The sequence below is a fragment of the Epinephelus fuscoguttatus genome, linkage group LG7, assembly GCF_011397635.1.
Source record: "Epinephelus fuscoguttatus linkage group LG7, E.fuscoguttatus.final_Chr_v1".
Classification (NCBI taxonomy): Eukaryota; Metazoa; Chordata; class Actinopteri; order Perciformes; family Serranidae; genus Epinephelus; species Epinephelus fuscoguttatus.
In genome coordinates, this window is record NC_064758.1 from 24,902,707 (window position 1) to 24,917,833 (window position 15,127).

General features: G+C 43.0%; 1 protein-coding gene across 1 annotated transcript in view; it reads right to left on the reverse strand.

The window, feature by feature from the left end:
- LOC125891514 (chemokine-like protein TAFA-2) overlaps nucleotides 1-14,479 on the reverse strand; it is a 126,901-nt gene extending 112,422 nt beyond the window's left edge. The window contains exon 1 of the mRNA XM_049580863.1: nucleotides 13,802-14,479. The gene's annotated coding sequence lies outside the window, so the exon portion shown is untranslated. The remainder of the gene's footprint in view (nucleotides 1-13,801) is intronic.
- Nucleotides 14,480-15,127: the final 648 nt, after the last annotated feature.

A 15,127-nucleotide genomic window follows, 5' to 3' on the forward strand; every position in this document is an offset into this window, starting at 1 on the left:
GCAACAAAACGTGTAGGAAACATATTGATGGAAAATAATTGACAATGTAATTCCTTGTGACCGAAACCCCCAAAGCCATCGGCATCACAAATTAAGCTCCTCTTTGTGCCCTTCTCTGCCACAGCTGCAGCTCGGGAGAGGACACAAGGCCAGCTCAGCCTCATCACATAAAGGCAGGCGGAATGCTAATAAAGTTGGATTCAATCAAATTGAAAGCAGTCTTTTGGTAATTCATGGCTTTAAAATTAGAATTCTTGTTCTGCATTCAGAGCCTCTCTCTGCCTCACCCACACAGCCCGAGTCTTATCCTGACTCGAACTGAGAGAATGTTGTGTTATCCGCTGACGAGATCGTACAAACACGTAAACACTTTGAAATAATGCGATTCTAAATGATCTCAAATTGGCTAGGAGTACAATCCTATTTTCTTCTTCTGCTGATGTGTCATTTCCTACAGTAGATATCATCTTTCTGTAGTCACTGATGCTTTTTCGTTTTGCCATTTGTTGATTAAGTCTTGTTTGTGCTTTATTTTTACTTCCTTTCAATATGTTTATCGCATGCACAAAACACCGAGGCAAATACCGACTTGGTAATAAATCTGATTCTGGTTGTGATTTCTGCCAGCGCTGACACATATCTTTGTCCTCGCAGCCTTGGGGCTGTCACTAAGTCCAGCTAAGCAACACATTCCTGTAATGAACAACTGTGGCTGCTGGCAGAAATATATTGGGCATCGTTATCCGTCCAACAGATGGTTCACTCCACAAATGACCAAACCAGCGTTGGATGTCTGAGATGACAAAAGCTAGATCGATGTTGTGTTCAGGCACAAACAGAGCATTAAAAAGCTGTTTATTTGTAGAAAAACGTTGCAGAATAATACCCCAAACCCTGACCCAAACACCGCTGTTTGTGTGCATGCATATGTGCATGGCTGTAGTTTTCTCCCTCTGTGTGCCCTCGGAGGGCTCTGGCTAATGGCAGTGTCATAATATTAGTCATATTAGGAGGGGATTAGTGAGAGAAGCCGTCTTAAGGATGTGATCCCTGGGAGGGGGTGCCAGATACTGCTTGTATTACTGTCAGCCCTGACTCGCACACACACTGGGAGCCTAGCAGCCTCGCCTGCTTTCCTCAATAGGATCTGTAGAGAAACATGACACACTGAAGCACACCACCTACTGTAGCTCATTCCCCTCTTCCACTATGTTTTTTTTTTTTTATCTCATCTATTGGAGTGCTGGTGTGAAACGTGTCTGGTAGAAAAACAGAAATGCTCTGGCTGTGTTGGAAGGTTGAAGCATGCGGATTATGGGAACCAGCCCTACGCTCTTGAGCTTCTTAACTAGGTGTTCCCTCTTACTGGGCAGACTGTGTCATTGATGTTGGAAGCCAAACTTACATAACAGTATGTTTCTGAAAATGCAGCGTTGACACCAGTGATAGCCGGCCAGTGGAGGGCGCACAAGCTTAATGCATTATTTTTAAACATTTGAAATAAATGACAAATGAATGGCGGCACGGTGGTGTGGTGGTTAGCACTCTCACCTCACAGCAAGAGGGTTGCCGTTTCGATCCCGGGCGTGGGAGCCCTTCTGTGTGGAGTTTGCATGTTCTCCCCGTGTCAGCGTGGGTTCTCTCCGGGCATTCCGGCTTCCTCCCACAGTCCAAAGACATGCAGATTGGGGACTAGGTTAATTGATAACTCTAAATTGTCCGTAGGTGTGAATGTGAGTGTGAATGGTTGTTTGTCTCTATGTGTCAGCCCTGCGATAGTCTGGCGACCTGTCCAGGGTGTACCTGATGTCAGCTGGGATAGGCTCCAGCCCTCCCGCGACCCTCAAGAGGATGAAGCAGTTAGAAGAAGACAAATGAATGACTTTTTAAGCATTCTGACATTAATTAAAGTGCAGTTATATAGTAGAAGTTAACTGCTAAGATTTTCTCTTTCCTATTCTCTTTCCCTGCACTACATGGCAGCCATTCAAGCCATGCAGTGCACACTAATTCAACACTAGAGTGCTCCTGATCCTGCCTCCATCTAATACAACAAGGCCTACACATGTGTAAAAACGGTGCAGAAGGCAGAGCCCTAAAACAACTAAAACAATTGTATTTGTGAGTTATTGGCTGAGCAGCCAGTCAAGACCTCTAAAATGGAGGCTGTCCCTGCTCATATTTCTCACTCTATCAGTAATTGAGACTTCTAGACACTCTATTCCACTTTTTCAAAAAGTATTACATTAGGTCTATTTATGTTATGAATACAAGGGGGGACCCATTGCAGTACATTGTGCTCCAACCGTATTCAGCTTCTTCCTGTCTACACCTGTAGTAGCTGTTGTACTTCAGCCTCAATAGGACCGGCCTATATGTAGCTATTACTACAATATCAGCCATTTCCAGTCCCATTTGTCCAGTTCAAGCAACATTTTCCGAGGCTGAAAAATGAAGCCAACGCAGTGGTTGCAAAAACTGTAGTTCCTCTAATGACCACTTGAGGCTGGCTCCAGAAGCGAGTCAGTCCCCATAGACATCCATGTTAAAATGCCTAATTTTACCGCAGACATAAACATATTTACAACCTCTCTTTTCCTACGAAACATAATGCACCAAAATTCATACATATCCCATGTAATCATGAGCCAGTACTTCATACATAAACCATGTACTATGGAAGGCTGCGATCGCATAACCAAAGCGCTGACGGGAGTAAAGAAACAAGCGGTCTTGATTGGTCTGTGTAAGGAATAGGATGGGGTGGTGGATGTTTCAGAAAATGCGGTAATTTCCCCCAAGGAGACCGTGTGGGGAACCCTGTGAACTTTGAGTCATTTTAAGGTACATCATCACCATAATTCTTTTCCTAAACCTTACCATAGCAACTTTGTTTACCTAACCCTGACATCCTTACGTTAATTATGTAACTTTGGGTTGAGTACATAGCGTTGTTCATGGGGATTCCTAATTCATAGGATATCATTTGTGTGTGCATTTTGGTAGGATATCATACAAACTGTTGTGTGAGGACATGTTGCATAATTAAGGGTGTGGCGGTTTTGAGGGACGGGCTTCCTGCGAGGCGTCACCTCGGGCTCTCATTTAGATCCACCCCTCATTCCACAACTCCACCCTCTTGATCAAATATGGTCACTTCTGGCTTCAAAAATTCAAGATGGTGATGACCAAAATGCCAAACTCAAGTAGGTGACATCACAATGGCTACGTCCATTATTTAATAAAATTGCTGTAACAGAAGCAGTAGTATTGCTCTTGAATCTAAATGTTTAAATTTAAACAGAACTTTTTATTTTCTAAGTACGAGATTTGTTTTGTTTTTCTCTGCTTGTTGAGAAAAGAGATTAAAAAGTAGCCGAGCTGAGCTCTTGGTTGGAGTGTGTGTTTACTGATTCAGTTGTTGACTAAATGTAAAAGCTTTCTACAGCTGGAGTCAAAGCTTATAGTGCACTGAGCTAAACAACAGCATCGCTAGTGTGTAGTGTGTAGTTTGTGGTTGAAATGTGGACACGAACGTATTAAAATGTGTGTGTGTACATTTCTCCACCACCTTCTTGATCTCTGCCATTAGTGGGCTTCAAGCTAAAGATCAGCTACTTATAAACCACACATACACACCACAACCTCCCCCCCCACACTGCAGTAATTACTGCTATGTCTGCTCTCCAGCACAAACATACCAATCTACAGTATATAAAGCTTCATACTGAATTCATAATTGCGTAATTAGATATAATTGCATGTGCTGTGGGCTTGCCTGACAACCTAATGAGGCAGCCATAAAATAGCTAGTGGTTCCACTTATAAGAACATAATGAAAGACTACAAGATAAAAGGGCATACACAGACAAACACAGGCAGCCAGTAGGATAGGCCCTAAGCCACACACACACACACACACACACACACACACACACACACACACAAAAAGTGTAGAAATTACTGAAAGAAAGAAGTGAGTGAGTTTATGACTCTCATTATACTCTGTCAACGGCAGCTCAGTTCATAAGCGACTACGAGTGTCTCTGTGGCTCCCATGTCTCAGCCTGTTGGGACGTCATTTGCTCCCAACCTTTCCTTCACCGCCGCCAAAGGAATGACCACGACTCACACAAACACCCTCAGGAGAGCAGAGATAGGACACACACACACACACACACACACACACACAAACACACGCACAAGGCCAGGCCTAACTATGCTGGCCTAATGACCACAGTGATTGCTGTGTAGTTGTTGTTGATGAAGAAAGCTGCCAGAGGGTTGTGTGCGTGGCGTAGCTCTGACTTCTGGCTCCTCATTGCCATCAGCCATAATGAGTCAGCCGTGATGCCACCAAAGCGTCGGTGTCGGCCCGTTTATTACCACGCTGTAAGTGATACCACATCTCCAGCCCACACACTGGTGGAGGCTCCTGTCACTGCAGACTCATTAGCAGAAGCTATAGCCGCGCCAAAATCAACAAATCAAATTGCCTTCTTAATAAGTTGCAACGTGCTACAGCACAGTCGGCTGCTACAATTGCAGCCATACTTGTAGTTAACCTGCACACCATGAATTTAGCCACCATGTTACCGCAGCATCCACCACAATCTAATGTTTCTGAAATATTGTCACAAATGAGCCGGCAGCTTTAACAGCTCTGCAGCACAAAACTGACGCCAATCAAACAACTGCTTACAGAGCAAATTGTTTGCTTTGTAAATCAAAGTAAAAACACGTCTTTGACACAATGCAGTTTACTCATATTTAGGCAGGAAGAGGTAAAAGCAAACACATTCACAACCAGCCTGCGTCAGAATATAGTGTGTGCAGGTGAGGTGTGGAGAGACTACACAGCTTTGCTACAACATGCATACAAGCAGTTGTTCATCTCTGAGTGTGTGTGTTAGTGTGAAAGAGCCAGAGAGATTTTAAAGAAGCATTGCAGTTTATGGATCTCATGTTACATCATATATAATAATAAACTATATTTTTTAATGAACTGTTTCCAGTGATTAGCTTTTCTTTAATTATCACTAATTTGCAAACGTCTTGCTCCTATGTGAAATTTTTTAATTGTTCTACTTTCATGGTAAACCTGCGTAAGAAGTACTATGCTTGATTATAGTCAAGACAATAAAGCAAACTTGATAACAGAGGTGTTCAGCACATGTATGAGCAAAACTCTGACACCAAATCTTCAAAGTGAATTGACAGTATTAATCTAAGTCAGTCTGGGCGAGTACTCATTCCACTAAACTTGCTCCCATTTTTTGTTCAGAAACGGACATCAGACTCATTCATCTCGACCATTGTTTATCCAGTTTGGCATCATCAGAGTTTATTAAATCAACCAAATACAGATTGATCTATTTGTGTACAGTTCCCTGAACAGGCTCCTTCCCTCATATTTTAATCAGCAGTATTCCTAAAGTCATCATTTCCGCAATTATCTACTCAAAACAATTATGAACTCAGGTCTCCTATCAGTCATACATCTTGGTTAAAGTTTGGTTTTATGGGACAGTTCACAGCAAAATTAAAAACGTGTATTTTTCCTCTTATCTGTGGTGCTATTTATCAATCCAGATTGTTTTGGTGTGAGTTGTCCGAGTGTTGGAGATGTCTACTTATCTTACTTACTTGTCTTGCCTACTTGTCTCAAATATTATAGAACTAGATGGCACTTGGCTTGTGGTGCTCAAAGTGCCAAAAATGCATTGATTAATCACATTCATGACGTAGTTACTCAAGATAATCCACAGACCTTGTTGTGAGCAGTTTCATGTAGGAACTGTTTTCTTTCTACCAAACTACATCCACCAAGCGTGCATCTACTGCTACCTCACCCAGCACCGCTGAGCTAGCTAAACTTAGAGCTCAGTCGAGGAGGACGCCATCAATGTTAACATCTTGCACAGTCATGAGCACGTTGACTAACTCATCCATGAGTAGATGCACCCTTGCTTCTGTGCAGTGATACAAATGGTGTCATTCGGTAGAAAGAAAATAGTTCCTAAATGAATAAATGAAACTGCTCACAACAAGGTCTGTGGATTATCTTGAGTAACCAGGTCATGATTCCTGGAAAGAGACACTGATGTTGAGGTTTCAAATGTAATTTTTTGGCACTTTGAGCACCACAAGCCGAGTGCCATCTAGTTCCATTATACTTGAGAGAAGGCAGTAATCTCTACAGCTGATACCTTCAGCACTCTGCAACTCACACCAAAACAGTCTAGATTGATAAATAGCGCTAAAGGTAAAAGGAAAAAATATATATTCCCTTTGTCAGTGACATGGAAAACTCTGCCATTTTGCTGCTCAAGAAAACTTGTAAAAGGTTTAATTTTATCTCCCCAGTGTTATCCTTTTATATTATCTGTGTAAGCCCACTATTAATTAGTCTTTTTTTATTACTTTGTGTACAAGTATATGGACATCTGCCGATGTGTGCAATCTTATCTTTTATCTTTCCCTCTTTTCCATCCTTGTAATATTTTACTCCATCTAACGGCTTAAGATAAACCCTGGAGAGCGCCTTAATCAGGACTCTCTGGGGTTTTCTGCAGCCCTGCATTACATTTTTTGTTTTTACATACATACTTATTTGCATTATTTTTGTTTAATATTATTGTGTATATGCGTAAACAAATACACTAAACTATATTGATGACCATTGTCAGCAGTGGAGCTCCCCTCACTGGTGACTGAGAGCACCGGGGTCAGACGCAGTACATTACTTGGTAGTGAAAATCTCATTAAAAGGAAAGAAGTGATGCGTTCACTTATGGATGTACATACTGAAGTGCATTTGATTGCTTAGCTTAGGGGAAAGTGAACAGACTACATAGTCAGTAATCTTTTTAACTGAACTGATCAATCAAAATGCCCACCTCTATTTTAAAAACGAAAATCTGAGTTTGAGAGCGAGAGACCGACAGCGAGACAGCACAGCGGAGAGTTTGGTCAAGAGAGATGGCCATTAACAGTGTAAATGAAGGGAAACATGTAATGACGGGACCCCAGAGTCACTGATGAGGGTGATGGATGGCTTTCAACTCAAAGACATGGCAGGTCATCACTCACAGCAGACATAAACACACACACAGGCGTTCTTACGGCGAATTTTCACACAGAGAATCACACACTCACTCATGCTCTTTCTCATTCTCTCTCTTATTAACCTTCTGCACATCCACTTACACTATTCAGCATTGTATTGTCGGCACTGCTGCAATCGAATATATAGCCTTGGAAAATACTCACACACACACACACACACACACACACACACACACACACACACACACACACAGAGCATCATTCACCGATGCCCTATCACATACCCTCATTAGTCAAAGGAGGAAAGCACTGCCACACAGTATTCCCGTCATCTCCCGTCTTCTCTGTCTGTCTCTCTGCTACGAATAATTATTATTATCTATTACCGATCGCTTATTATTTTCAGTTAATTTAGTCATCTTTCAGCATAGCAAATGTCAAAAATGATGACAACAATCACAGATCAACAGAATTCAGCATGATGTCTTAAAGGGATAGTTCAGTTGTTTTTTTGTTTTTTTTTGAGGGGGTTGTTTGAGGTACATATCAAACAGTAGAAGTCAACCAGCACGCCTCCAGTTTAGAGAAGCCGTCCAGCACAGAAGCTGAGATTGCACTGCTATCCAATAAATAAATAAATAAATACCAAATGTATCCAAGTGTGCATTGGATACGTTGTCATTATTGTGGGTCTAATAATTGTCTGTTGAGTTATTATAAGGCACTGGAAGACAACAAAGGCCTCGGAATTGAAAGAATGTGTTAATACAATGGTGAAAATAGCTTCATATGAATGTATGCTCAGTAGAATAAATGGTGATCAGGAGAAAGGAGTATCTCCTCGGGACCGGTTATGGACTCATATCAAAATGGAAGATAAGCCTACATTACTATGAACTTGCTTTGTGATTATGTGACCCTGTAGAGTGATGAGTCCACCTCCATATTCGTATTCTTGTATGCCCGAGCCTTTCAAACAAATAAAAACTTGAATTATAAAAAAGTTTGGTACTTTTACTTGTTGAAGTTATGGCTTCAGCTGATGCTTATTTTTATTGTTGCTTACTCTTTTTGATTATTTCCCTCCTCATTTTCTAATTCCTTATGTTTTAAAGTTGCTTGTTTTGTCTGATACATTGTCCAAGAATCCCACGACACCTAATTATTTAAGATGTAAAGCATAAAAATGCAGCAAATCCTCATATTTAAGAAGCTCTAACCAGATTTCCTTTTGCATCTTTGCTTGATAAATGACCTAACCATTTACTGAGCTATCAAAATTCTTGGCGTTAAACATGATGTCTGAAAACTGCTTATTTTGTTAGACAAATGTCCAAAACACAAAGCTATTCAATTAGCGGTGATATTAAATATAGAAGACCAGCATGTCCTCTTATGTTAGGAGCAAGAAACAGAATTTTTAGAGCATTTTTTATTTATCAATGACCTATAAATTTTAAATTCTTGCACTGACTCTTGCATTTGACTTGTCTTTTTGCTCTGTTGTTGTTTTGTCTTGGCATCCTACGTTGACTGTCTTGTTTGCACCACTTAAATGTAGAATGTAGCACCATTGTCCCCAGAGAAACAAAATGTCTTCCCTGCTAGGTACTTGTATATGGGTGTAGCCCTGTCTCCTACAAATTACATTTATATATGACTTTTTGAAACCAGTTTGTTGCCTGAACCTAAGACAAGAGTCTCGATGCAAACCTGACATTCTGGTGCCAAAGTCCAACACTTTGTAAACCCATCATCCTCCCCCCTCGGGAGCCTACATGTTATATGAATGTAGTGTTTCATGACCTGAATGTAATCCACGTAGCAATTACGTTGCCACAACAACGTTATTAAGGAAGCAGCTTAGTAAGATACCAATGTGATTTCATTGCTGAATTTACAACCTAACTCTTTCTGCTCTGCACACTGCCCCGGCTGTGACCGAGACAGACACTGAAAGCAAAGCGTCATGTTTCTCCCCCCCCCATGCAACTTCTCTCTTCTGTCCTCTCCCTCTGGTCTTCACCCCTTCCTTGCTCTGCAGTCAAGGGAAACAGTGTGTGGGGCGCAGAGGTGCTGGGTAAACAGTGGTTCTGCAAAGTGCTTTTTCCTGGGCTGTGTATACCTGGGTAATAGAGGCAGTAATGGAGTTTGTTCAGGCTAAGGTAATCCTGGAGCTGTGAGCGCAGCATCTGCTGCTGTTTCCCTCCGACGCTGTTCTGTTCCACAGCAGGTACTGATGCTGTTGTAGCTGTCACCGTTACTGTCCCACACAAGCCATTTGGGAGCAAAGCAATGTGTGGATGTGTTTGTGTGAATGTGTATTTTCTCCAACAACAAAAAAAATGTGTGTAAAAAAATATATGTGTGTATGCGTGTGTGTGTATATGTGCATCCTGAGCAAAAATTGCATACAGATAAAGTGCTGAAAGATGTGTGTCTGTGGGGGAGCCGAGGTGTCTGGATGTGTGCGTGTTCGGTGGAAAGGTGTGTGTATGTGTGTGTGTGTGTAGAGAGAGAGAGGGGAAGAATCTAAAAAATATATGTGTTTGGATGTTATAGCTCACCTTTGGGAGGTGGGATAAGAACAGGGCTGGCGGCTAGGAATGAATTTACGGGGCCCGATCTCCCAGAAACAATTTCTTTATGTGGGTTACACACATTTAGAGTGGCTACTCGTCCCCCCTGGGCCTCGGCACACCACACACAGCTACTGGAGATGGCCAATGAAATACAGAACACCTTTTATAGGACACATGCTTTTTATTTATTTTTATTTATCCCCTGTAGCTTTCTTTCTTTTTTCCCCTATCTCTCTCTCTTTCTATGTTTAGGTGTCTGTCTCACTTGTTCCTGTTTTCTCATTCTTTCTTTTTTCATTCGCTCCTATTCTCTTCTCATCATGCACAGCTACAGGAGGTGGCAAATGAAAACAAAATCACTTTTTACACATATTATACTTTTTGTTTCTTCCTGGTTGCTCTTGTCTTTGTCTGTCTCCTTCCTGTCTCTGTATTCCTGTCTTTCTGTCCTGACTCTCCTTCTCTGTCCCTCTGGACAGCGGCTTTGACATCATTCCCATGGCCCAGAGGGCTTATTGTTAGAGTTGAAGGATAAAGAAGGAGAGACGGAGAATGTAGAAGGAGGGAGCATGTGTGTTAGAAATGCACAGGGAGACATCATGGACTGTAAAAGAGAGCCCGGTCTCATTCTGAAGTCACCGAAATCCGACGCTTGGGCAGTGACTTGCGGCATCAGAAACCAATGAAAAAGGCATCCTTTAATGTCGACATGATGCTATATTTTAATGCTACCCGGCGCCATCAGGAGGAAATGGACAAGGACGAAAGTGAAGGCGGCGAAAGTACGACTGAGTCCAACAAACACCGGCTTTCACCCGAAAAGTGTTCGTGTCCCATAAGATTCAAAAGCCAAACCCTGTTTTTTTTTTTCCTAATCCTTACCACGTGTTTTTGTTGCTGAAGGAAACAAAATGTCAATTTGCTGCATTGTACTGATGTAGTATCTTGAAAGAAGACAATGCATATAACAGGCAGAACTTGAGACAGTGTCCCAGAACATCAACAACCAACACACCCAGGGTACCTTGCACGTCGTACGCGGACGTGGAAAGTACATCACCAAACGTCGATATGTGACGAGGTCGGATTGAGATGTGGACGTACCCACCATGACATCACCCATTGGTTTCCCCATTTTGAAGCCTCAAGTTTAGCATTGTGGACGTCGCCAACTTGGTATTTTGGAGCCAGAAGTGACTGTATTTGGACAAGAGGGTGGAGCTATGGAGGAGTAAGGGGTGGATCTGACTGAGAACCCAGGGACACCGCTGTGGTAGTGACTTGTCAATCATAAGGTACCAAAGAGTGCCCCGCTTTATCATCTATTTTCCTAAAGATGGGACCATAGTTTACAAAATGAACATCATGCTGTAGTGAAGAAGACTCAAATTTAGTTATTTGGGCCATAAACTCAAAAGGAAACTGTTTACTAAGGTTAAAAAAATCAAGTGAGATGTAGGGTTATTTTCCATAGACTCCTATACAATCAGATTTGTTTTTTGCAACCAGTAGAGTCGCCCCCTGCTGGACATTAGAAAGAATGCAGGTTTAAAACACTTAAGCAGTGGCTTCACTTTTTAGACCCAGAGATAACCTTCTGGGAGACAAAGGGAAATTTCGGGATATGGAAACATGAGGGCTTGTTGCATGAGTATGATTCCGTGTGTGTGTGTGTGTGTGTGTGTGTGTGTGTGTGTTTACTTGATTACTCATTTTGCAGGGATGCAAATCTATCGTTACAATCACATTGCGGGGACTCCTGGTCCCTACAAGGATAAGAAGCCATTTTAGATCAAGATCCTGTTTTCAGCTAAAGATGCCATGTGTGCATACATGTGTATCCTTGCTTTTTATTTATTCATTTATTTATTTTTGGCATTTAATGCTTTCATTACACAGCGATTAGTGGAAAGGTGACAGGAAATGAGGGAGAGAGAGATGCATCAGAGGTCATGGTGGGCGTCTTAATCCCTGTGCCACAGGAACGCCCCAGTGCATGTTTGCTTTTGGAAAATAAATGGCTGCATGTGAAGAGCAATACGGGGGATAATACACTGCTTTGCAAATGGCAGAGTACTCAAATTACCATTTTTCCAGTTGTTTTCCCGTTGTTATGTTATTACATTTCAAAATGTGATTGTTGTTTTCACACAGTGCACACTTGCAATCTTGGGCATACTGGAGGAAACTGCAGGCCACCGGACTTGTTCAAACTGGACTATTTCACCTTGCCTCCCTATGGCAACATGACAAAAGCACACTTGTGGAGACCCCCTTTGTGGCCAATAATTTAAGCATTAACTTAAACTTAATCCAACCCTCAAACATACGTTCAAAAAAATGTCCAAACTCACACCATCACACACAAACCTTCCTCTTCGCCACATCGACCTCTCCATCTCTGGTGTTATCTCAGTCAAATTTTTTTGCCTGGCTTTGAAGGAGATGTAATGTGATTCAGCCAACATGGCAATTCATATTTAAGTAATAACACATGAGGAGAAGCAGGTGAAGCGGGTGTATGTGCAGCATGTCACAGGAAGGAGGCTGCGATTAGTGAATGTTTCCTAAATGACACGGCACAAAAGTCAATTTGATACGCTTACATAGATGCATACAAAATATTTAAGCTTTATTAAAAAATGACAATCTAACACTTGAACTTCATTCCTTTTCTTCCTTCCTCTGTGCTCCTTTTTCTATCTCTCCATTTCCAACCCCCCATCTCCTCTTCGTCACTTCCATGAACCTGTGATTACTAATGTGAGCAGAAAGACCCAAAGTGTTTATTGAATGAACGGGTGGTGATGTAACATTTCATGGTGGTGTTCATCAGCCTGTGGCCATATTAAAAATACATTCCAGAACCATTCTAGGAGCAACTAATCAGTGACCGCACATTTATTTGTTTCTTCTAATGGCCTCCTGTATTTTCCCCATGAACCAGCACCCAGACACCTTCCTGCATCACTACTCTCCTGTCAATCATGCCTCACTGTCAGTTCTCTTCCTCCTTATTTTTGTAACTCCCTCACTCCACTCCTCTGCCTTGTCTCTTCTCCTGTGTTCCTCGCTGAGGCTCATGGAAACAGAGGGAGAGTACGAGACAGATGGAGCAGGAGCATGTCAGAGATATATTCACAGTTGGGATGACCATCTTTGTTTAAATCAAACCAGCTTGTACACACACATGGGGATTTAATAAACAAGTCAAGGTTATAAAAAGGCCAGAAATAAGATAAGATAACACAGTCAGGAGACTTAAATGTTATAATGTCACCTCCGACTGTGTACATCAACATATCCAGACCTAAAAGTAGCCCCCACAACAACTTCAACAGCTCACATCCTCCACCCTGCTACCAAATTGATGCACAATGTTGCTACTGTCACCAATAAAGGTCATCTTATGAATCACCATCTACAGTACATCAGGTGATCCATGGCGTTGTGCAGAAGACGCCCACCACCGCCACCAGCACCACTGCGTTCATACTTATCATTTAGCACATCTGGACAAAGCACAGCTCACAGAATCAGTCAACGAGAAGTAAGAGCAGCTGTTTGCCCTCGCTAAACACCAGCTCTGCATAAAATAGCGCATGAACTCAGCGCCATATGCCCATATACGCACAGCAAAGACCTGCGTGCCCCCTGTGAGTGTGTGTGTGTGTGTGTGTGTGTGTGTGTGTGTGTGTCAGAGAGAAAGAGAGGGAGAGAGAAAGAGGGAGGGAGGCCAGCCCTATATAGGCTGTGCAACACCTGAAACAACCGCAATCATTTGTCTTTGCTATAAAATCAGCACCGTGATAATAAAACTGATAGCACACCAGAGCAGGCTGATGGGATATTACCTCGAGGCAATATTTTTTGCATAACTCCCATGCCTTCATAAAAAAATCAAATCCTTGTCTATCCCCCCTTAAATGGAACAGATGAAGTGTAATCCATTCTGTGCGTAAATGGTTTTCCGAGACGAGATAACCAGCGGACTGTTACACAAGCGCGTCCATGCGTGGCAGGTGTGCCACTAATTTACTTTTTTATCACGCACACTTTTCATACACTTAACAGAAAGCGCATTGAAGCCGCTGGATGCGCCACCAGGGCGACTCTGTGCAGGTGTATAAAGGCTGTCCTGTGATCCATACCTGTTGGTGCGGTGTGGTCTTTCTTCTGTTAGCCCAGCAGGTGATCCTCTCTCCTCATAGCCGCTCCGCTATCCGAGACGGAGGAGAGGCTCGCATCCCCTCTCCGGTACCATAAAACGGCTCCTCTGTCAGGTTCGACTGGAGCGGAAAAGTTACACCATATCATCCACCTCCGCAGCCGGGCTGGAGAGAAATAAAGCCGGTGGCAGATGTCACCTCTTGGGTTAAAACCAGCGGGTACTCCGGTGCTTGAAAAGGTCCCCTGAAAGTTCCGCTCCTCTCCTCCTCTTGTGCGCAGCGGGTTAGACTGGAAACTTAGTTATTAAGCCATACCAACATGGAGGAAACATCCAACTTTAGACCTCCCCAAGCAGGATTGTGTTTTGCATCGAGAACCCCCTCTTTATCCTCTTTAGGGGGGAGCGACGACAAAGTGTGGCGGGACAGAGGTGCGATGCGGTCGGGGAGTCATGCAGACTGTTGGTGCGCTCCCGTCTGTCCGCCTGGAAGATGGAGAGCGCCGCTCCACTGTCAGCTGTGAAGTGGAGCAGCGCTCCCTAGCGGCCCCAGCAGGGAACAGCTGACTGGAGAGGCTGCATGCAAGAAACGTAAATGATACTGTACAGTAATGTGAAGAAGAGCATATGGGCTGCGCCAAGACCTGTTGGATATATGATATTTGTCCTCTGTTGTCAGCACAGACTGGCAGACAAACAGAAAAGAGGCATGGACTAATGCATCAGCACAAACACACACACAAGCACATACACACAGTGTCCCACAACTCAAAATGCGTCAGCAATAGCTCTCAGGGGGGCTGGATGCTGGACATGAGGAAAATCTGAAATGTTTGTGTCATTTCAAGAAGGACAAAACAATATTGGATCTCCTCGCTCGCCCCCTCCCCTCCTCATCTCTTTCTTTCTCTCTCAGCTGTGTGAAGTTCAAATTAAATTGAACTCACTTTAGCTGAGCTATGGGCATTTCCCAGTAGACTCGACCAACAGGAGCAGAGGGGTGATCGACACCATGCCCAACCAAACTGACCCGTGTGAGTGTGTGTGTGCAAGTGTGTGTATGTGTAGTCGCAATCTCTTCCACTGCCTGAAATGACCTGAGCTTCCCAAAGAAGTTTACTCACAACAAATGACTTTGTTCAGACTCTGTCACTCTGCAGTTCATTTGAGGAAGCAGCCCCACTGGCTCTGGGGTGTAACTGTGTGTGACTATATGTGTGTGTGTGCAACCACGCATATGTGTGTCTCCTCTGACTGCAGGAGAAACGGGTAACACTGATAGGTATTAAGGCCACACAAGTCAGGCAGT